Below are 23,005 nucleotides of genomic sequence, written 5' to 3'. Positions count from 1 at the left end.
ACCCACTTGGCGCGGGGGCCTTCGGCCAGCCTATCTGTCTCAGGGCTTGGTGGTGAGCCTTGCCCGCTGTCCCGCCTGTCCTCTTCAAAGGTATTTATTTACCCCCCCTGCTACGTGCTAGACCCTGGGCCAGGTTGGTCAAACAGCCCGCCCCTGACCTCCTCAAGCCTCCCTAACACATCCTGACTCGGAAGGAGGGGATGCAGATAAAGGGACCTCAAAGGGAGGCAGTACACTCACCCCGGAAAACCTAGGTGGGGGGGAACGGGGGCAACCCTTTTGGGGGCAACCCCTTTGCCTGGAACGTCAGTGCGGGCATAGGAGTTTCAGGCACGCAGGGCTAAAAGTGGGGTGACATTTCCCAGACGTGTGATTTGGCCTTTCTGGAGACGTCCTGGATGCTCAGGACATGTCCGCTGGAAGGGAGGAGATGGGAAGGGGCTCCAGAAGTTTCCACTCCCTTTAGCCTCCACCCTTTTGCCCTTGTTTAAGGGTCCCCCTCCCCCTGTTTCATCTTAGGGAGCAGGAGCCCACTTCTCTCACTGTGGGGTGAGAGAAGTCTGTGGGGTGACTGCCCGGCACATCCACCACTGTGCACCAGGCTCTATGCTGCCCCTGCACCGACCTTGTGGAAAGAGCCCTCCCAGGATTCACTTGCTAGAAGGAGAAGCACACAGACCGGGACGAGGCCTCAGGAGAGGGACTCAGAAGACCAGGCCTTCTTGCTCCCAGAACCTGAGCCCTGATTTCACCGGGACCTTTCAGGGCCCCTGTCCTGGCGCCCTCCGTCCCAGAATGCCGCAGGACAACCGCAGGAAGAGCTTGGGTGCTTTCACCTGGGGTGGGCGTTCCAGTCGTCAAAGCAGGAGGGATTCTGGGTGCTGCTGGGGGGGGGGCGGGGGTGTCAGGGGCTGTCCAGGCCTGTCCCAGACCCCTGCACAGCCCCTGAGGCTCTAAGAGGCAGCCTGGTAACACTCCCTGCCTGCCCCTCCATCTGCCCCAAGCTTCCATCCCTCTTCTCTTCCTCCCTCCCTCTCTCTTCCCTCCCTTGTTCTTTTGCCTGCTCTTTGGGGATTTTTCAGGCAGAAGGATATGGGGTCAGGGGGAAAAGACCCTCTATTTTTCTGTGCACTTTCATTCTTTCATTACCTCAAAAGCCATTTCTGAAGCATCCCTGAGTTAGACTATGCTTTAAGTATGTTTCTACAAATTAGGTATTTCTGTCCCATCTTTACAGATCAGGAAAGAGTTCACCATCTAGACGGGCCCACTGACTCCAAAGCCACTGTGCCAGGCTGGCCTCCAGACACGGCTCCAAGCTCACTGCTGAGTCCCCTGCCACCTCAGGAAGAAGGCAAAGCCCCTTGTCCTCCCCACCCCAGGGGCGGGCGTGGGCGGTGTTGTCTCCTAAGGAGAACATGGGGCTCCTCAGGTTCCCAGGAGCAGGCAGCGGTGATGGGGCCAGAACTCCGCAGACCTGAGTTCCACTGCTGTCGTGTGGAGGACCAGGAAGCCAACCCCAGGAGGAAACCAGCGTTTGCCGGCTGCTGGCTGAGATTTGACAGCAGAGACAGTCCAGCCACCCAGAAGCTCTGCCAAGGGCCTGTGTGGAGATTCCCGAGGCCTCTGGCCAAGCCTCACTCCTCCGCTGCTTGGGCTCACTGATGAGGCCCCGATCCAGCGGGTCTGCCTTGCAGGAGGCCAGGGAAATGGACCTGCAGAGACGAATGGAGCGGCTGACCACACGTGGAAACTGGACAAGCACAGCCTTTCTCTGTCTTTTAAACTGGTGGTAAGAAATTCCAGCATTCAGTTTGTGGCTCAATAATTATCCAAATGCACTAAACAAGCATTAAGTTTTTATGACTTTTCCTGAGAGCTCGTGTGGTAGTATAATCTATACTGAAATAAGGTTTTGGTCTTTCCTCTTCTCTCCTCCTTTTGCTTAAAATGAAGTTTTAATTGTGTATGCTCGCATGTACCCAAAAATAACCTATAGTGGAAACCCAGAGTTGGAATTGGGAATGAAGGGCTGGAGAGGAACTCTTTACTTTATTCCCTTTGCTGCCGCTTTATTATTTTATTAAATCATGTGCATGTATTAGCGTTATAAGTCTATTTTGAAAACCTGGTGTTTTGATGACTGAAGGCCATGTGGTTTTCTGGGTTGGATGCTTCGGAAACAAAGAAGGACATTAGTGGGAAAATTGGTGAGATCTGGATTTTTTTAAAAAAACGGAAGCAGAGGGTGCAATGTCATAGCTCTGGAAAGAGAGATTACTTCACCCCAGGAATATTCTTTCCAGTGCTCTTGGGGTTTTCACTGATGAGGGTTAGCAAGATGGGGGCCGTTGCTGGTCTCTACAGAAGCCCTGACGTGTACACTCACTCAGAATCCAAGTTACCTTTCCACTTCTCCTCGGCCTGACGGACACCTATAAAATTGTAAATGGTTTGCACTAAATGCAATTTCTAGATCCCTCGCTCAGTTACCCTGCTGCAAATGTACAAAGTGTACAAAAGAATAATTTGTTAATCCTGCTATACCCGTATCCCAAATTGGAAAATGGAAAGAGCCCAATTTTGGGCAATCTCTTAAAAAGCAATTATTGCAATATACTTTGCCCAAATAGATAATCTGTGACTATATTTCTATAAGTAGTTTTGGGCTTTGGGTTTTTTTTTTCTATCAAAGTAAGCTGGTGTACCAGTTTCCGAACAGCCAAGTGAAGTTTGGGACTAGCTGAAGACCCTGTCGCTGAGGTCGGGGGCAGGAGTCCTCTTGCCAACACCTGGGCTCACTGGCTTGATTTGCTTTGGCCATTAGTTATATTTGGTCTGTCACTTGAAATATCACAAGGGGGGGGGCAGGGTAACATGGAGGACAGGCTCAACGATTCTTTCTGGAAAGTGGGGTAAGGCCAGTAACTATAAATAAAGATGCAGTAGAAAAGCAGTAAGCTTTAAAAAGAAAAAAGCACATTGTCTGGAGCACCCCAGGCTGGGGAGGGTGGAGCCCTTCGGGGCGACTGACTGTCTTCTCTGTCCCCTTCTGTCTCCTCAGCATTTCCCCCGACGTTTCCCACCACGGTTCTCGCTCCCCCAAATCTCTCGGGGGGGGGGGGGGGGGGGGGGGGGCCTGCCTCTCCTCTCTAAGTGCTAAGTACTCTCTTCCCCAGATCTCTTTGTTGTTTGAGTTAGTCCCGCGCTGCCTTGAGTCCTGGCGCGGGGCCCTGGCTGTTTGTTAGAGAAGCAGGGCCAGCCCAGGGGAGTCGGTGGCTCTGCTTCTTTCACCCTGAGATCCCCGGGCTGTTTGCCCCTTTGATCCCGGCCTCGCTTTGATTTCATCTCCTCTCCTGCCCAGGCCTCTCCTGCAGACCCCGGAGTTTATTTCAGAACTTGTGGTTGCAGGAGATTGGGAGACAACACCCTCCCTTACCCCCCCCACCCCCCCACCCCGCAAAAGGCATTGATGTGCCCGGAAAGTGACGCGTGTTAAGAAGCTTTTGTTTGTTAGTGAGACCCCATATACATTCAAATAACAAACGCAAAATCGATCTTGAACCCAACAGGCTGCGTTTCTTGTGACTCCTTTTCTTCCAGTTTTTTCTACCCAAAGCTTCCAAGTAGGGAAGGACTCCCGCCACCCCTGTGAGCCTTTATACCATCATCTGGCAAATCACTCTTTTCTGATAGTTTTTTATACATAGATACAAAGAGGTATTTAGCTGACATAAAATCACACACTGGGTTTGAATGCTAGACTCTCACTTGTATGTATGGTTTAAACAGAACTCTGCATCTGTTTTCAAGCCAGACAGTCGTAACCAGATCCGTGTGCCCCATACAATATCACTGCAGCATTCACAAGTAGTTCGTGTTCAAAAGAGACCTTTCGCGTTGGCTGGTGACGGGCTTGTGACACTACAGAAAGTTCCTTTAACGTGGTCATTTGACGTAAACCCCACGTCATTTGATCGCTTTGTTCTCTTCTAACCACATGGGGAAGCTAACTTTGTTCAGGAGCTCTCTGACTTTCTCGGGGGTGGGGGGGTGTGATGTTATATTGAATGAGTGTCTCTCACATATCTTCCACGAGGCCTCACTGGACAAGGAAAAGCAAAGAGAGAGGCGTCAGGAGAACACAGCATCTGCCAATACCTCTTTTTTCTGCCCCCAAATAATTTATGAGAGTGTCAGCTGATACCCAGAATAACCTAAGGTCAGTTCTGGCCTCTGTGTTCCCACCAGCATGGACTGGGTGGGCATTTTCGAGATGGCCTTGTGCTGGAGATTCGAAGCCCACCCGACTGAGAGGCATCTGGGCACGTCTAACACCACCCTGAACTGGCCCGAGGTAACGCAGACTCTTGGAGGCCACAGGATATAACAGAGCGCTCTCCAGTAGATTCTGATCCATTTTGGCGCACACCAACCTGGAGGTTAAAATAAATCATCCGTCTCTCAGGCAACTGGGCACTTAGCTTCCATAGTGATCTGAACTTCCAGCAGCCATCCGGACAGACAGAGTGCCAGCTCTGCACCAGGCACCATGTCTGGGCTGGGACACCTCATCCCACCCGAGCACCTGGGAAGCCTGGAATACTTGGTCATGTCTGAAAACGACAGAACTATTAGATGTGACGGAGGCGGCGCTCTCAAACAGGGCAGTCTGAGGACCAGTAAGAATCCTGAAAGCAATAGACTGAAACACATCAGACACGTTAAAACCCACCAGGTCACAGTCATCATTGAAAAGCAGCCCTGGCTGGCATAGCTCAGTGGATTGAGTGCCGGACTGTGAACCAAAGGGTCTCTGGTTCAATTCTCTGTCAGGGCATGTGACTGGGTTGCAGGCCAGGTCCCCTGTAGAGGGCGTATGAGAGGCAACCACACATTGATGTTTCTCTCTCCCTCTTCCTCCCCACTTTCCCTTTCTAAAAACTAAATATTTCTTTTTAAAATAAGAAAGAAAAACAAAACCCACCACCTCTGGAAGGTTCTAGGGAACAACCCCTTTATTCTGGCGAACAAAGAAGGAAGCAAGCATTTATCTTGCCTTTTCTGTATGACTGTAACTCGAAGTAAACAGTTTGATAAAGAAAACTTCCCCCTGATAGAGGTGTTCTGCTGATAAATGCAGAAGGCGCAATGGAGTCAGACGATGCCCGTTGTGCGGTCCTTATTGCCTTGTAGAAATACACAGCACCTAGGAACCATTCTTACCAAAATGAAGGACCAGAACAGAATCCAGCAAACCACCCCTCACCTGAGAGGTCCCTGTCCTCTTCCCCGCTGTCCGGTGCAAGTTTCTGGGGGCTCTGGGATGAGTCCTGGGGTATCTCCAAGAACTGTCTTTTCTCTTAAGTCTCTCCCTGCCCCGAGATAAAGGGGCTAGAAGTCATGTCAGCCAAGGTGGCAGACCCCCACAGTCAGAGGGTCAGTTGAGTGCTTCTGTAAGTCTGGGAGCAGAGACTGCAAGTTGCACATCCTCTGGGGCAGCCCTGTGGCGGGGGTGGGGGCGTTGGGGGGTGCTTTGAGGTGCAAGTGGCGGAAGGAGCCCACCTCTGGGCCCTGGGCAAGAGCGGGTGGGGGGACACAGGGGTGCTCTTCCAGTGGTACAGACCTGGGGAGCCCACCCCAGCAACTTTCTGGAGTAGGGAGGACTGACCTCTTTTGGTTCCCAGCAGCCTGAGCCCCTGCTGTTGCGAGTTCTCCATGGTGCCTGCTGCAGGACTGGCCTTACCGGGCTCATCTCGGCCTGGAGGTCCGGGAGGGGTGGGGCAGGGGGTGCCTGTGAGGCACCAATGGCTGCAGGCCTTTGCAGGTTGGTTTCAAGGAGCCTTTCGTCCCGGCGGGTGGCTCTAAGGGTGAGTGGTGACTGGAGGAGGAAGTGGACCCAGGAGGCTTGAGGTCACTGGAATCAGAGCCCTTTGGCCAGCGGGGACTTGCACTCCCCGTTTAGGCAACCCCTCCCCTCTCCAACCCGACTGGTCCATGACCACCCACTACCCACTCCCGCTCAAAGCTACTTGGTCCCTTCTCCTGATACTCTGTCTACATCCTGCCACCTTGCCAGACCCTGTTCAGGGCCGCTGTCCCCTGCAAACCACAGCTCTCTCTCTCTCTCTCTCTCTCTCTCTCTCTCTCTCTCGGCCCACCCGCCCTCAGCTGCCCCTCACAATTCTGTGGTTTCCAGGGCATTTCATGGAAGTCCTAGTTTCTGTAGAAATCAGACGTAAACCACAGACAAAAGGAAAAGACCCACAAATAAATCTGAGGGCGGCTGCTATCAACCTTTTCATGTGAAACCTTTTCTATGTGTGTACATGTACCTGTGTGTGGGTTTGCACACATGATCACGTGTGGGCATGTGCTTTTTATATGTATAATAAATATAAATTTCATGTCTGTGAAACTCATGTTGTTTCCATAACCTGAATATAATTCCTCTGTGGGCATGAATATGTAATAGTTTGTCCAAACCGTTCCCCCCACCAAGAGCATGGCACACTACAGTATTGTAACAGGCTCTCAGTATGTGTCTGATGGTTCATTGGAAGAAATCGCACAGCTGGTGACCCAAAATCTGTGTGTATGCCCCCCCGTGGGGGGAGGGGGTGGTTGAGTGGGAAGAGGGGCTTTCACACTTTCCTTTTCGGGCTTTTAAAGTATCTATTTATTGTATGGCAGCCATTCTGTTAAGAAATCTTGAAATCTGCCATGCGTTCTAGGTTTGGAAGGACTCAGGGTGTGCCCAGGACGCGCCAGTCCTGGGAAGATCCCACTTTACTGGAGTCAGACCTGCTCAGAAAGCATCGAGGGTGGCGTGGTGAGAGGAGAAGAAAGTCATTTATTTCACTCCAAGAAGGGCTGGGGCCTTGGGGACGACAGCCTTTGTCTGGGCCCAGAGAGGTTCTGAAAGCCTTGAGGTCCAGAGAAGATCAGAAACCTGAGCCTGCTGGCGCCTCCGAGAGGAGTGAGGTTGAGTGGAGAGCGTGGCTGGAGGACCAGGGGCATCTTGTACTTGGGGCTCCAGGGGGCACCTTGAGTCTGCCGGCTGGAGGGGTGGACCCAGGCTGCCCACGCAGGATGGAGAGGCGCTAGCCGGGACTGTTCAGGGAGCATCCTTCCCGGCCTCTGAACAGCCTCTCCCTGGTTTAGCGCCACGGCTTTTCCTGCAGCAGGCACCTATTCAGGCATCATCCAGAGCCGTGCCTGAGTGGACCGTGCCGGTCCACAGCCTGGAGCCAGACTGGCAGCACGTACAGCCCCATCTGAGGGACTCTCCCTCCTTTCCACACAGTTGCAGGCATTTCTGACCTGAGTTAGGTGGCCTGGGGTTCCGTCCCACATAGCAGTGTGAGTGTGGACACCCAGATGGAGCCCTGACCCCAACACTAGGCCAGGGTCTTCTTGGGGGCGGGGGCAGGGAACTCCCAGCAGTCCTGCGTACACATCCTGCCTTTCCACCTGGATCCCGTGTCACTGTCTCCATCCCTGGGAGACTGGCAGAAGCTGAGCCCCAGCACCAGCTCGGCACCAGCCTGGTGTCTGGTACGTAACACAGGTGCTCAGTGAACGGTTCCTTAGGAACAAGTGCCCGAGGCTCAGGCTGCCTCCATTGCCCGTGCACTGGGTAAACTCACGCGGTTCCCACCCTCTCTGGGTCAGGTCCCCAACCTGGGCAGGGTGCAAGCTCCTGAGTTTGTCTTCTCCTTCGTCCCTTGCCAGCTGTCTCTGAGCTTTGCTTTTCTCACCTGCAGAACATGCCTTTGAGGAGCCAAGGAGCGTGTTTACGAGAGGGCTTTTCAAGGTGGCTGGCCCACGCCAGGCCGGCACATATGCAGTCAAGAATGCACCACAGCACACTGCCCACAGAGCATCTCCGTGATCCTCAGGACGTTCCTGGCGGCGCTGCAACTTGAGTGAGGATCCCTGGGCTCTGTCCACACCCGCTCCCGCCACCGGGCCGGGCTCCTGGCCGGCACCCATGCTGCAAGTCACATCTCACCCACGGCTTTGCAAACCCAGTATGTTTTCAGGCGTATTCATCTCGGATCCCATTTGGCCTGTGAGCGACCAGTGGGCAGGGTCCCAGGTGTGTGCTGAACTCAGGGACCAGCTCCAACGGTGGCGGCCAGGTGTGAACTCCCGAGGGTGCAAAGGTGAGGAGCACAGCATCCTTGTAAGGTGCTGAGACACAGGAGATGACAGGCCTGGTGTCCAAGCAAGAGCAACTGTCTGGGTCAGCATCTCTTTCTAGAAGACTCTCAGTGGGGTTTCTTGCAGGCTCTGCGGGCTTCTGTCAACTGATTTATCTCAAGAGCATCAGGAGGGCTCCGCTGCCCCCACCACCACAGCTGCTCCCAGAAGCCTCAGCTTTGCCAGCAGTGAAATGGGGAAGGTGGTACTTGCCTCCCACCTTCTTCCCGGGCTCTTTGATAGCCGAAACTTTTCACGGCCCTTTAAAAGGTTCAGATGAAAGGCACTGAGGGGATGAAAGGGTCTGGGGGCCGCATTAAGTTTCTGAAGCCTTGGAGAAGCGGCTGGAGGAAGTGGTCAGCTGACAGGTACTTGTGAAGCTGCCCAAAGGTGAGGCCGGTGGAGAATTAGCATGCCAATGAGCCACACCTAGGGCGCGAGGGCCCTGTTGGGGACAAAGATCTGCAATTTCCCTGAGGAGGCGGCCTGGGCTAATGTGCTGAAGAAACTGGGCCCAAGGGGTGCAGACTCAGCCTCAGTTTCCTGGTGTGTGGAGGAGGAAGCTGAGAGCAGGAGGTCCCCAAACGTGGCTGCATATCATAATGGCCTTGGGAGATTCTTAAAATACTGCCTCCAAGCTGCATCTCAGAGGAAATAAAATCTGAGCATCCGAGTGGGGGACCCAGGCATCAGAAGTTTTTAAAACACCCCAGGGGATTCCAATGTGCTGATATAGTTTGAGGATTTCTAGAATTCACTGATTCGGTTGCTAATCAGGACACACTTTCCCACCAGGTAAAGAGTGTTTTGGGGAGAAGCCAGGGCGCTTGAAAACGTAACCTGCAAATCCAAGTCTTTCGAGGCACCTTCTGTGTGCAGAACTGTTACGAATATATTTTCCGCCACTGCTCCATTGCACGTTAGAAGACAGGATAGGGCAGAACCGGAATCCATATAAAACCTTTTTTCCAGGCGCCTCCTCCACACACTCCTTTTTAAAAATCAGAGTTGCCAGTTAATTATCCCAGGAGGCTACCCGGAGCTTTTGATGTCTTCATTTCTCCTGACCCTCTTTGGTGAAAACCACGGAGAGCAGCCAGCGGCCAGCGGAGAGGGAGGGCGGGAAGGCGCCCCAAAGTCTCAATCAGCAGAGCTGAGAGGGCCTCGAGCTCCCATCTGGCTCTTCTCTGCCTGGGAGACTCCAAATCAACACTGGTACAGCCCGGGACAACTTGGAGGGATGCAGGTTTCAGATTCCCACCGCATCCCATGTCAGGGCTCTGGGCCTAACCGGGACCCTGGGCCTGCAGGAGGAAACTAGTGCCCAAGGGTGGCGTGGATTCTCTGCTCATCTGAACTGCAGTCGGGCTCTGGAACCTTCTCCTGGACCCACTGTGCACTTCCTGGTGAAAGCCAGTTTTTAAAAGATTTTTAAAATGTATTTATCTTTAGAGGGGAAGGGAAGGAGAGAGGGAGAGAAATATCAATGTACAGTTGCCTCTCGTGTGTCCCCTGCTGGGAACTGGCCTGCAACCCAGGCATGTGCCCTGACTGGGAATGGAACTGCGGTCATTTGGTTCGCAGGCCGGCGCTCAATCCACTGAGCTACACCAGCCAAGGCTGGTGAAATCCAGTTTCAATAAGAACCCCTTGCCCTCCACAACTGATTCCTCATCCTCCACCCGCCCCACCCCGACCACGTCTGATCACTCTGGCCTGTCCTCAGCAAGAATCCTATTAGATCACTTTAGCCAGGGTCCCCCATCCCAATGGAGTTTCAGTAGTTTTAATGTAACTCTACTGATCACTCTCAGTAATCTCCCACCCACTGTCCCCCACCCTGCTGCTTGGCTGTGAAATGTCACTTGCCCCGGCTGCACTTGGGCTTGGGACCAATCTCTCTCCCTCCCCTGCAGAATTCTGTGGCAGCGGTCCCTGTGTTTATCACCATGGTCCTGAGTAAAATCCGCCGTGTCATCTTTAACAAGTGCCACCGTTTCTTTAACACAGAGTCCACTTCAGAGAGGAGAGGACCTCAGGGGTCTGACAAGTTCCCACCCACTGTGCAGGGGCCTCCTGACTCAGAGTGGCACCCAGGCCATCTGCCTCAGAGGGCTGAGGAAAACAAAGAAAGATTGAGTGCTGTGTAGGGACAGAGGCGACAGGTAGAGGTGGCTACACGCCCAGCAGGTGATTCACTGGTCCCACCACCTGGCTTGAGACTGTGCACATGTTCTCAGAGGTGTTCACCCTGGTCCCCTCCCCCAACTCAAGAGCAGCTATAGCTGGGCTTCCCGAGCAGCTCAAAAATTGTTAGGTTTTTATTCTTTTAAAAAGATTTTATTTATTCATTTTCAGAGAAAGAGGAAGGGAGGGATAAAAGCATCGATGTGAGAGAGAAACATCAGTGGGTTGCCTCTTGTATGCACCCAACTGAAGACCTGGCCTGCAACCCAGGCATGCGCCCCGGCAAGGGGCCAAACTGGTGATCTTTCGGTTCACAGGCCAGTGCCCAATCCACTGAGCCACCAGCCAGGGCTGGCTTTTTAAAAAGTAGGTAGCCGTCACCTGGCACACAGCCCTGTGCGCCACGGGGGGCAGGCATGGCTGGTGTACTCCTGGTACTTCTTTCTAGGTGCTTTATTGGGAGGGTATTATTTGATTATCACCTCTCTAACTGCCTCAGCCAGAATCCTGCTGTCTGACACCTGGGAAGCCAACACCCTCGTCCCTGCTCTGGCATCCGCAGACTACACTTCCGGGCGTCAGGACTTCCTGCTGTGTGCGGGCAGATAAGCAGTGTGACTGCCCCGCAGAGCTCCGGCCTCTGAGGCCTGGCCTGGCTGCCCCTGGACTCTGTGTTCTTCTGGGCCCGTGTCTCCCCTCCAGGCATTTCAGCTTTCCTCGGCCCAGGAGCCCAGGGCCTGGTGTTCCGGGGGTGGGGCCAGGGGCACAGGATGTCCCATCATGCCCCGGTCAGCTCACCCACTTTCCCGTGTCCCGCTGGATGTCCGTCTGCAACGATCTGCTTTAACACACACACTACATTGTTCACAATTTCAAACGTCGCCCCAGCAGCAGCCGTCCCATTCGCCGTCCGCATCTGCAGCAGCTGGCGCCCAGGTGGTTCCATGCACAGAGCACCCCACGGCCTCTCTGCTGTTCTGGAAGTCGCGCCCGGACACCCCCGGCTCTGTCACTAACCAGCAAGCCTTGTGGAATGAGTCACGGGACTCCGAAAACAGTGGGGGGGAGTTAACACCAGCCCCTTGCTCTGTCCTGCACAGACAGTAAGTGACAAACGAAACATGTCATAAATGCGTGTGTAAAAACGGTCAAGCTTTTCGGGGAGAAGAGGGAGGCTGCAAAGGTCACATTTGCAATAACTTTGTCACTTAACCTGTTCTTCAGGGATTGTGGGGCCGAGCTCTGTTGGTGCAGTGACTTTAATTCTGGAAATGAAAGTCAGAAAGAAAGGCTTACAACCTGTTCCCCAAACTTAGTCACTGAACAAGCGTTTATTTAGTATCTCTCTGTCCCAGACACTAGGAGGGGTAGCAGTTACAGCAGCAATAGCTGCCACCCCCAAAATTCCTGCAATAGGCTTCAGGAAAAAGATTCATTATTTAAATACAAGAATAGTAGATTATTTTTAGTATAAGAAGATTCATATTAATGAGAGAATATACAATAGAAAGTTTAAAAACTAGCTATAATCTTCCTTTCCAGATAATTCTCAATGATATTTTAAAAATAATGCCCATATAAAATTAGAGAACTCAAAACAGTACAGAAAGGTAGAAAATAAAGGGTAAGCCCTGGTTGGTGTGACTCAGTGGATTGGGTACTGGCCTGTAAACCAAAGGGTTGCCGGTTCAATTCCCAGTCAAGGCACATGCCTGGGTTGCAGGCCAGGTCCCCAGTAGGGGGCATTTGACAGGCAACCACACACTGATGTTTCTCTCCCTCTCTTTCTCCCTCCCTTCCCCTCTCTCTAAAAATAAGTACATAAAATTTTGTTTAAATGGAGGTTAAGGCCTCTATCATTTATCTCATGTATACTGATTTCTTTAGCTATGCAAATATTTTAACCCGAAGGGCTCATACTGCAAACGTGGTTCTGCACCTTGATTTTCTACTGCAATAACATATTTCTGTGATCTCCCCACATTGGAGCATCTTTATTATTATTTTTTTATTTTTGTAAAATATTTATTTATTTTTAGATGGGGGGGGAGGGAGAAAAACATCAGTGTGTGGTTGCCTCTCATGCACCCCCTACTGGGGACTGGGCCAGCAACCCAGGCATGTGCCCTGACTGGGAATTGAACCCACAACCCTTTGGTTCGCAGGCCAGTGCTCAACCCACTAAGCCACACCAGCCAGGGCGGGGTATCTTTATTAAACAGCTGCTGGAGGGCCGACTGGATGCACCACTAGGTATGTTGTTTCTTATCGCTGGGCACTTTGGTTGCTCCTGTTTCTTTCCTTCTAAGCACTGTTGTAATAAACAACCCCGTGTCTATGCCTCGGTGCCCTTCTGAGGGACTCTGAGCAGCCCTCAACGAAGAGACTGAATTCAAATCTCGTCCTCACCTGGCCACCCCAGGCAAAGCCAAGGGGCCTGGGGAGGTGACTTTGTCTCTCAAAGAGCGGTCTCTGCTGGGCTGGGCCAGGAGGGCGCCCCTAGGAAACAAGGCTAAGACCCTCTGCAGAACCTGGGTGCACAGTGGCTCTCCGGGCGGCAGAGTTCTGCCGAGCATGTTTTGTTCATATTCATCCACGCTGTCAAAATTTCCTATCAGTACAGCAAACACGTATAGGCTCCATGTATAGCAGCTGAGGTGTGGGGGAGGAGCTGGGCTCTGTCACTACCTTTTGGAAGTTTAGCGACAAGATTTTTCTTACCTCCTTGCTGACTCAGGATTCTGGAAGTCTTCCCTAAAAACTATAAAAGTAGTAATAATAAAACAGCTGACACTGATGGAGGTTTCTTCATTTCACAGAGAAAGATCTCTCTTCACATCACTTTAAAAGGGAGATGAAGATGTTCCGCTCAAGTCTGTACACTGGCCGGCCAGCGTTGCCACTGCACATGCGCACAGATGCGAACACGAAAGCAATCGGGTTCTGCGTTTAACAAGTACGACAAAAGGACGGCGCATCGTTCTACTGCGCTGGGTGTCTCGTTTGTCTCTGCGGTAGGTCCTGGTCATCTGGAGCACCCCCCAACCCCCCAGGAATTTTTTTTCAGTGATAATATCTTCAAGGCAAAAAAATGTTGATCAGAATCTAGCGCCCCAAGCAGTATCTATTTTATTTTCTTATATATACATCCACTACCCTATTTCCATCCAACCTGCTTACACCAGCCGTTTATTATCACCCATCCCTCAAGTTGTATTTACAGATGAGAGGAACTGGTACATGGCGAAAATCGGCTCAGCTGTTGGTGCACAGAAGTCACGTAGTCCCCACTGTGCTGAAATTCTTTCTCCGGCTTTGGGGAAATAATTAGATGTTAATTTAAACAGACACAGAGGATGTTTCTGAGACGAAGATAATGCCTGATTCTCGTTTGGTAAATGGCTTTATACCACTTAGCACAGTAAAAAATATCTTTAGGAACTGAGAACCACCACTGAATATTTAAAACAAAGACAGAAAATCACACATACTGATCACACACTAGATCAACGGAGGCACTGAAATTCTGTCGAAAGAGATTTTTCAGTGAGGGCTGTCAGGAGGGAAAACAATCCTAAAGGGTGGAGCCTCCTCATGGCGCTGTGGAAGCTGCCCACTCTCTCAGTCACTCAGCAAACATGGGTTGGGCATCTCCTGAGTGTCAGGGAATGCGCAGGCCCTGGGGCACAACTGCGGGGTAGGCCAAGGAGTCCCTGAACGTGGGAGAAGCTCCCCACCTTGAGTCAGGAGAGCCATGGCTGTCGCCCCTACAAGCTTCTTCCCCAGCCTCAACTTCCCCCTCCCCTTTCCATGTACCTGCTCTTCTTGCTCTTGCTGCTTTTTGATTTTATTAAGATTCAAAAATGTCCCTCCTCCAGGAAGTCTTCCCAAACTGCACCAAGCAATCCTATCACCCCTTTCTCGTCATCCTGTCAGCACTTGGGGGCCCAGTTGCCAGGCTTCCTATTTGTTTTGCACAGGCCACTTTTCTGGAGAGCAACTCGAGGCTCCCAGGCGCTGTGTCCAAGGAGATGGAACACAGCGCTCCTAACTAAGTCAGGCCAGGATCCCCTGGGAAACCTTGGTCAGCGTTCAGTTTGGCCACCAGGGAGCTCAAGCACGTGTGCAGGTTTAGGAAAGTCACACTGTGCCGGTGAGAGTGTGGAAGGAAGCGCAGGCTGGCTCAGAGTCTCAGGACCAGTGAGTGACAGAGCCATCCCAGCAGTCGGGCCTCTGGCTTCAGTTCTGTGCTCTTCCAAGAGCAGCCCTGGAGTATACCCGCCCAAGCAAGGGCACATTCAGAGTCTGTGGGGCCTGAAGCTTATTGAATTATGGGGGGGGGGGGGGGGGGGGGGGGAATTCTGTAAGAAAAAGCATAGAAAATTAGGTACAAACAATGAATGTTTATTTAGAATGAGAAATAAAACCACAATGATCGCAAATGTTATAAAAGCTGACCAGTGTGAAAAAACTCAAAAGACAGTAATAATAACAGCTATTATTATTATTATTACTTGACTTACACGTCTCTACATTTATTTATTTTTCCCTTTTTTTTTGGGGGGGGCTGCATACTCCTCGGTGTCCATATGATACCAGTTTGATGATTTAATTTTCTATTGAGAGAACGGAAAAATAATTCAGTCTTTCTTCTGGCATAGTTCATTGAATTTTGGTTTTAATATGCATCACTTAGAAAAGTTTAATCATTCACAGTGTCTTGCCTGGGGCAGACCCGCCCAGAACTCCAGCTTTTGTTCGGACTCTGCAGCTCCGGGGCAGATGTCCCCATCCCTCTTCCGCCACCCAGGAGGTGGCCACCGAGCCTGGGATGCGAAGCTGGCAGTACCGGGGCCTGGAGAGCGAGCCCGTCTCAGGCTGCGCTACCGTCTCTGGCCAGCAGGTGGAGGTAAGGAGCCCCGACGTTTAAGCACTGGTCTCAGAGCGGGAGGAGACGGGAGAGACAGACAGACTGAGGGACTGTTGTGAACTTGAGAGTGATGCCCCTCTTCAGGGAGACAGCCTCTGCTTCGCTCCAGGTCACTGTGGTCTAACACCAATGCCAGGCCAGTGTTATAAAGTTTCTTAATTTTTAAGAAAGTAACTCAGAAATCTGGATGGTTTTACACTAAAGTTCCAGCTTTTAAAATGCTGGCAACCAATTCAGACTTAAAACACTGCAGAGGCCAACTCTTTCTTCCCCCCATTTACAGGTATTTATTTAGGTAGAAGATCATAAAGTACATTTTTATAATACACATAAGGAAAAAACATTTAAATGCATAAAAGATAAAATGGCAGGAGGTGAAAGAATTTATTTTTAGAGAGAGGGGAAGTTGGAAGAAAAGAGAGGGAGAGAAACATTAATGTGTGGCTGCCTCCCATGCACCCCCCCACTGGTTATCTGGCCCACAACCCAGGCATGTGACCTGACTGGGAATTGAACCAGCAACCCCTTGATTCTCAGGGTAGCACTCAATCCACTGAGACACACCAGCCGGGGCAGAATTTAGTGTTTATAAATGAGACCATCAATAACTAACAATTTAAAGTGTACTTAAAAGTTTGAGACCATGCTTTACAATATTTTACAACAAAAATAAAGTTTTAGGCTTTTAAAGAGAATCATCACTTAATAATTTTTCAAATGATTTTATAACAGATTCTGGACACTGTTGTATATGGACATGAAAAGTAAAAAAGTCAAGAACTTTGGAAAGCCAAATGTTATTAGTCCACAGCAGCTTGTAAAGTTTACTTTTTAATATAAAGATTCTTCCATGTACACTTTTCATTTTTATTTTTATTGTGTTTTTTCCATTACCATTTATTCCCCTATACCCTCTTCCACCTCCTCTTTCTTTTACATTTGTACTTGTTACAGGAACAAAAAGAAACTAACATGCCAAATAGATTTGAGGAGTCTGTAAGCTATACAGCAAAACCACTTACTTTTAAAAGCCTATATTTTATGACAACGTGCACCACACAGCATTATAGTAACTGAGCGAATGTAAACCAGGTGATTGCTAAGTCTTCTAAATACAACATTTGGCCTAGGGGCCGAGTCTTGTAAGCCAAGTGAGAGGCATTACTGGGCACACTTACCTGCGAGCCCCAGAGTGTAATGGCCCTTCTACATTTTAGTGGAACATTGTACATAACTGTGGCCAACGTTTATTAAACGCTCACTGTGTGCCAGGCAGGACCTTTTCTAGGTGATTTATGGTATTCACACACCTGATTTCCACAACCCAAGGATGCTATTGTTATCACCATTTTACAAGAGAGGAAACAAAAGTTAGGTAACCTCCTCTGGCCATTGTGGCTCAGTGGATTGAACGAGGACTGCGAACTAATCCACTGAGGTCATTGGTTTGATTCCCCTTGTCAGGTCACAAGCCTCGGTTGTAGGCCAGGTCCCCAGTAGGGGCTGCATGAGAGGCAAACACACATTGATGTTTCTCTCCTCTCTTTCAGCTCCCCTTTCCCTCTCTCTAAAAATAAATTTAAAAAAATTAAAAACAGTTAAGTAACCGGCTCAAGACCATAAATCCATTCCAGTACTGGCAGCCCAACCCTAACACAGAGCTTCTCACATGGTTTCATCTACTGGACCGTGATCGACCGTGATCGGCTGTGATTAACCATGATCTAGACACCATAGCCCACCTTTGGATTTCCTACAGTGTCTGGAATACAAGGCACTCTTCGAATGTACATTGAGCTGAATTGATACAGTATGTATTATGCCTTCATTCATTCACTCAATAAAACATTCAGAGTGCCTACCATGTATCCTGTCTTGTGTTGGAGACTGTGGGAGTCCAGGGACATGGCCTTTGTCCTCCAGGTCCATGCACTTAAGGAGCAGAAAATAATGATCACTGACTGCTAGACTGTACTGCATTACCAAATACGACTAACTGCGAACTTTTACTGAGTGCTGATTATTAATTCACCAGATAAAGCATGAAACATACAATGAACCCCCAGTCTCTGTCTGATGATCTAACAGCATTTCCCAAAGCAGATGAAAATGTGTGGAGAGAGCAAAGGGAAAGGTTGATTTTAAGGAAGAAACTTCAGAAAGCATTTTGGAAACGGTAACACTTCTTCCGACAAATGATTGAATGGAATGGAGCGTAGCTGGAATTCACACAGCAAAGATGGTTGGTCAAAAAGTGCTCTCTTTTGTATAGGAACAAATGTGGGGGAGGTATTTGAAAGGTTTCAGAAAATAAATCTTTTTGCTAACTCTGTGTGCCTCTTCACAAAGAAAAGACCAAAGGAAGGAAATACAGGCCATTTCTCTGAGCTGTTTATAGAAGTCAGAGTCTGTTGTGACAAGCGCAATTTGAGAAATGTCTACTGAAAAGCCTTGGGGGAAGGAAGGGGTTGAGGAAGAGATTACAGAAGGGGTAGTGGAAGTATTTGTTATCTTGATGGTGATAATGATTTCACAAGTACACTGCATGTGTCAAAACCCATCAAACTGTAAACTGGGATCCTTGCAGTTGTTTCGGATACCAGTTGCATCTCAATGAAGCTATCAAATAAGTTTTCTAGACTCTTGCTATTAAAAATGTGGTCTATAAATGTCTGCCGCAGCCCAGATTGCTTATCAGAAACACAGGCGTTCAGGCCTCTCTCCTGCCTCCTTTCTGAGTCACTATCTGCAATGTAACATGACCCTCATGTGACTTTCATGCACATTAAAGTTTGATCTCTTGTTGTAGTGAATGTCTGGAATTCATTTCCCACGCTGAGTTGTTAAAGGGAAGTTATATTCCCTAACATTTTTTAGGTCAGTAGGAGCAACTACCCAGAGGACATCCCTTGATGGTTCTATTAGAAGAATAATTAAATGTTTGATCTAGAGGATGAGCAAATTTTGCAAGAATATTCGAAATGTACCCCGACTGGTGTGGCTCAGGTGGTTGGGTGACATCCCACAGAGCAAAAGGTCGCGTGTTCAATTCCAGGTCAGGGGACATGTCTGGTTGGTACCTGGTTGGGGCGATCAATATTTCTCTCTCACGTCAATTCTTCTCTCCTTTATCCCTCCTTTCCCCTCTCTCTAAAAATAAATGAATAAACTCTTAAAAGAATATTCAATATGTTAAATTCCATGAGAATGAAAAATGCCAATGATGATTGGTTTATCATATTTTACCTGTCATTTTCCCAGGTGTATTCTATAGCTTTTAATATTCATACTGTTTTGAAAAATGTTTTTTTTCTGATTACAAAATAAATGCTTAAGTAGGAGACTTGGGAAATAGAATCTATAATTCCATGAAGTATTGTATTTTCCCAGCTCAGTTTACCCTCAAATGGTATTGAATACTAATGGTAGGACACTCAGCTACACACAGCCGGGCAATATGTTTATGACTTCTTGGAGGTTAGGCCTTGTAATATGCATGTTTTAAAACTAATTAAAGCTAAGTCTAAATATTTCAGCTATGTGGAAGAAAGTCACTTGGCTTGGAGTAGTAGAATTAGTTTGGAGTCCCCTACAACTAGAGATGAGATACCACAAATTAATGAAGTTAAGCTTCAGGCCCCTCACTTACACAGGCCCCTCCGAGGCCCCTGGAGGAGCCCTAGCAGTATATGCACTTGGTCAAATATTTCTGTGAAAGTTTTTTTTTTTAATTTTATTGATTATGCCATTACAGTTGTTCTATTCCCCCCTTTATTCCCCTCCACCCTACCCCGTCCCCACCATTACCCCCCCTTCAGTTTATGTCCATGTGTCTCAAGTTCTTTAGATTCTATATTTCCCATGCTATTCTTGCCCCCCCCATCTATTTTCTATCTACTGTCTATGCTACTTATTTTCTGTACCTTCTCCCCCCTTCTCCTCCTCCCACTCCCCTGTTGCTAACCCTCCTTGAGATCTTCATTTCTATGTTTCCACTCCTGATCTAGCTGTCCTTTTAGTTTGCTTTTGTTTTAGGTGTGGTTGTTAATAACTGTGAGTTTGTTGTCCTTTCACTGTTCATGTTTTCTTTTAACTTCTTTTTCTTAGATAAGTCCCTTTAACATTTCATATAATAAGGGCTTGGTGATGATGAACTCCTTGAATTTGATCTTATCTGAGAAGCACCTTATCTGTCCTTCCATTCTAAATGAAAGTTTTGCTGGATAGAGCAATCTTGGTTGTAGGTCTTTGGATTTCATGACTTGGAATACCTCTTTCCAGCCCCTTCTTGCCTGTAAGGTCTCTTTTGAGAAATCAGCTGACAGTCTGATGGGGACTCCTTTGTAGGTGACTGTCCCCTTAGCTCTTGCTGCTTCTAGGATTCTCTCCTTCATTTTAATTTTGGCTAATGTAATGATGATGTGCCTTGGTGTGTTCCTTCTTGGGTCCAACTTCTTTGGTACTCTCTGAGCTTCCTGGATTTCCTGGAAGTCTATTTCCTTTGCCAGATTGGGGAAATTCTCCTTTATTATTTGTTCAAATAAGTTTCCCACTGGTGGCTGTGCCTTTCCCCCTTCTGGTACCCCTATAATTCGGATGTTGGAGCGTTTAAAGATGTCCTGGAAGTTCCTAAGACTCTCCTCCTTTCTTTGAATTCTTGCTTCTTGACTCTTTTCTGTTTGGCCATTATTTGCTTTCTTCTGGTCCACTCCATTGATTTGAGTCCCAGTTTCCTTTTCACTGCTATTGGTGTCCTGTGCAATTCCATTCATTTCAGTTAGTTTCGTCTTCATATATTTGTCTAATTTGTGGCTATAATCAACCAGTTCTGTGAGGATCCTGATCACCAGTGTATTAAACTGTGCGTCTGAGAGTTTTGCTATTTCTTCATTGCTTAGATCTATGGGCTCTGGGGCTTTGAGATCTTCTTGCGACATTTTTGGTCTGTTCACGCCCTTTAAGTGTGAGAAGCGCTGCCTTGGACTCCCAGGTCGCTGGGTTGTGACGCTGAATGTGGGGGTGTAGTCAGAGCAGGGAAATTGCGACCCCCTCTGCTGTTTCTCACAGCTGGGTGAGGAGCAGTGCCTTACATGGTTCACCTGGGCCAGGCCACTCAGAGTCGCTGGGTTAAGACGCTGTATGTGGAGGCAGGGTCAGAGCGGGAAATGGCGACGCCCTCCACTACCGCAGGCCGCTGGGGCTGCTGGCTCCCGTCCAATCGCCCACTCCCTCGCTTGTCTATCCACACACAAATACGCGACCACAGTCAACCCGCAGCCCTGCTCCCTTGCTGTTTCCCCGCGATTGCTTGCTGAGTTGCCCACCAGGTCCAACCCTGCGCCTGGATTCCGCGAGCCTGAGTCCGTCCGACCGAGTTTTCCTCGGTGCTACCCCACTCTACAAGCTGCTGGTTTCACCCCTTACCGGTCAGGCTGAAGAATTTGTTGTTAACAGACTTCCGAAAAGTTCAATTTTCCGTGTTCTGGCTGTGTTTTCTGTTGCTAATATTTAGTTGTCTCTAAACTTGGTTGCGTGAGAAGGCACGGCACATCCACCTATGCCTCTATCGTGGCGGAAGTTCTGTAAAAGTTTCTAAAGTAAGATGTTTAAGACTTCCTTCCATGGCTTGCCCCTCCCCCGGGCTCCAACATTTGGTGCTATAGCAATGGCCATGGGCTTTTTTGGGATCTGGCTAAAGGGACAGTGATTGAATTAGGGACACATTTAATTCGGGTTTACTGGTATGCATTGATGTGGTTTGCAGTCATTTCCGCATACTGTGAAATGATTGCTCCCGTGGGTGTAGGACTGGCTTTCTGGAATACACCTACTGCCCATTACGCCAACTCAGCCAGCACCACGTCACGAAGGTGCAGGGCCAGAGGGCAAAGGAGCTCTGTGATGGCCCAGGAAACGCATGGGTAGTAGAGGAGAAACAGTACTTGAAACAGAGGGAAAATGAGTCCATAGAAAATCCTTTCAACCATCAGAAGCAACAAATTACAAATGAAAGGTCAGTTTCCTCAATGCCTAATCTAAAAAGCCTAACCTAAAATGGAGATTTTCACTCACCAGCGAGCTATCTAGTAATGTCATATGTACATTTATAAATGCACCATACTTATTTTTGTTTTTATGTGAATCATGCTAAATGGAATATATTAGAATTCCTGTTTTGGGACACAAACTTGTAGTTGAACTACAATGAGTCTGTCTGTATGTGAAGTCATGTGTTTTATTCATTTTACTGGGTCAGATCTCCTCTTAATGTAGCAGACAAATCTGTCCAGATAAACGCTGGAGATCCAGTAAAAAACACACACAAAATTGCCAGTGAAGCTGAAATTTGTAATTTCAGCTAAAAAAATTGATTTTTCAGCACCATGCTAAGAAAAAACCAATCTATTTTCTTTATAGAAAATATTACCAAATAATGGTCATAGAAAAAGGTGATCAAAAGTATGCAACTGAAAAATTTGGGGAAATGATCATAAATGGTGCCCTTAAGTCTCAAAACACAGGTGAATATGCATAATATCAAGGGCATTTTCAATCTTTAAAAAAGTAAAATGAGCCCAGGCTGGTATAGCTCAGTGGATTGAGCACAGGCTGAGAACCAAAGGGCCAGGTCCCCCTCTGGGGGCACACAAGAGGCAACCATACGTTGATGTTTCTCTTCCTCTTTCTCCTTCCCTTCTCCTCTCTCCGAAAATAAATATTTTTTAAAAAGTAAAGTGAAATAATGATGTTTCTGGACTTTTGGGGGCCCTGTTGAAGTGTATCAGGCATTTGACAGAAATGTTATGGTTATTTGTGTGATGTTTGTGGGTTTACTTTTCAAAATGTCATGTGATTTCTTTCTTTCGAAATAATTCACTTTCCTAACTTTTGGCTTGTAACTTTCTAAAAAGATTTTATTTATTTATAAAGAGGAAAAGGGAGGGAGAAAGAGAGGGAGGGAAACATTGATATGAGAGGAGAAATACCCGTGGGCTGCCTTCCTGCACGCACCCCAGCGGGGGACCTAACCTGCAATCCAGGCATGTGCTCTGACCAGAACCGAGCCTGAGACTCTTGGCTTTGCCGGACGACGCCCAACCAACCGAGCCCCACCGGTTAGGTGGGGGGCTTGTCGTTTTTTGTATCTTTTTCCTAATGAGGGACACCAACTGTATGAGCCTGAGTGCCTGCAAATCCAGGGTCTGCCAGTTTGCAACCACCGCAGAGAAGCCACTGAATTTCTCTGCTTCCTCAGTTTCCTCTTTTTCCAAAATGGCATTTGCCCTGAATTTCCTGAGTTGCCGGGAAGACCGTATTGAAACCCTGGTGTAAGAACTATGCCAACCCAACTCTCCACTGTGGAAAGGGTCCCTTTCTGGAGGGTAGGGCGCTTGCCTTTACAGTCACCCTCCCTGCCTGCCACCGCCCTGCGGGCCACCGAAACCCGCAGGACAGAACGGTGTGGCGGGGTCGGCAAGGAAGGCGTAGCCTGCGCCCCCGGGAGGAACGAGGGCCGGAGGAGATGAAGCAGGCACCCAGCCACAGTGTACGAGACCCTCCTGAGCTGGGGGGGCGTGGCGCGTAGTCACGCGGCCCACCCGACAGAAAGTACCGAAGGGGCGGGGCGCCGGGATTCGGCCCCTTTCGCGGAGCGTTGCTGCCTATACAGCACCGGAAGTTCCG

The 23,005-nt window shown here is 49.0% G+C and overlaps 2 long non-coding RNA genes across 4 annotated transcripts; both read left to right on the top strand.

Moving 5' to 3' along the window:
• The first annotated feature begins 976 nt into the window (after positions 1–976).
• On the top strand, positions 977–8,211 carry LOC128626573 (uncharacterized). 2 transcript variants are annotated; one of them, XR_008390529.1, is made up of 3 exons: positions 977–1,792; positions 7,767–7,928; positions 8,046–8,211. It is a non-coding gene; the product is annotated as an uncharacterized LOC128626573 (long non-coding RNA). The 2 variants fall into 2 exon arrangements; XR_008390528.1 differs by having other exon boundaries at positions 8,035–8,211.
• Positions 8,212–10,862: 2,651 nt separating this feature from the next.
• LOC119044421 (uncharacterized) lies at positions 10,863–18,024 on the top strand. Of its 2 annotated transcripts, none has more exons than XR_005081607.2 (5): positions 10,863–11,495; positions 13,212–13,406; positions 13,616–13,786; positions 15,109–15,301; positions 17,358–18,024. It is a non-coding gene; the product is annotated as an uncharacterized LOC119044421 (long non-coding RNA). The 2 variants fall into 2 exon arrangements; XR_008390552.1 differs by lacking the exon at positions 17,358–18,024 and adding an exon at positions 16,873–17,301.
• The last annotated feature ends 4,981 nt before the right edge of the window (positions 18,025–23,005 follow it).

The sequence above is a fragment of the Artibeus jamaicensis genome, unplaced genomic scaffold, assembly GCF_021234435.1.
Source record: "Artibeus jamaicensis isolate MK-2021 breed Jamaican fruit bat unplaced genomic scaffold, CSHL_Jam_final scaffold_754, whole genome shotgun sequence".
Classification (NCBI taxonomy): Eukaryota; Metazoa; Chordata; class Mammalia; order Chiroptera; family Phyllostomidae; genus Artibeus; species Artibeus jamaicensis.
This window is presented reverse-complemented; position numbering and strand designations above follow the sequence as displayed.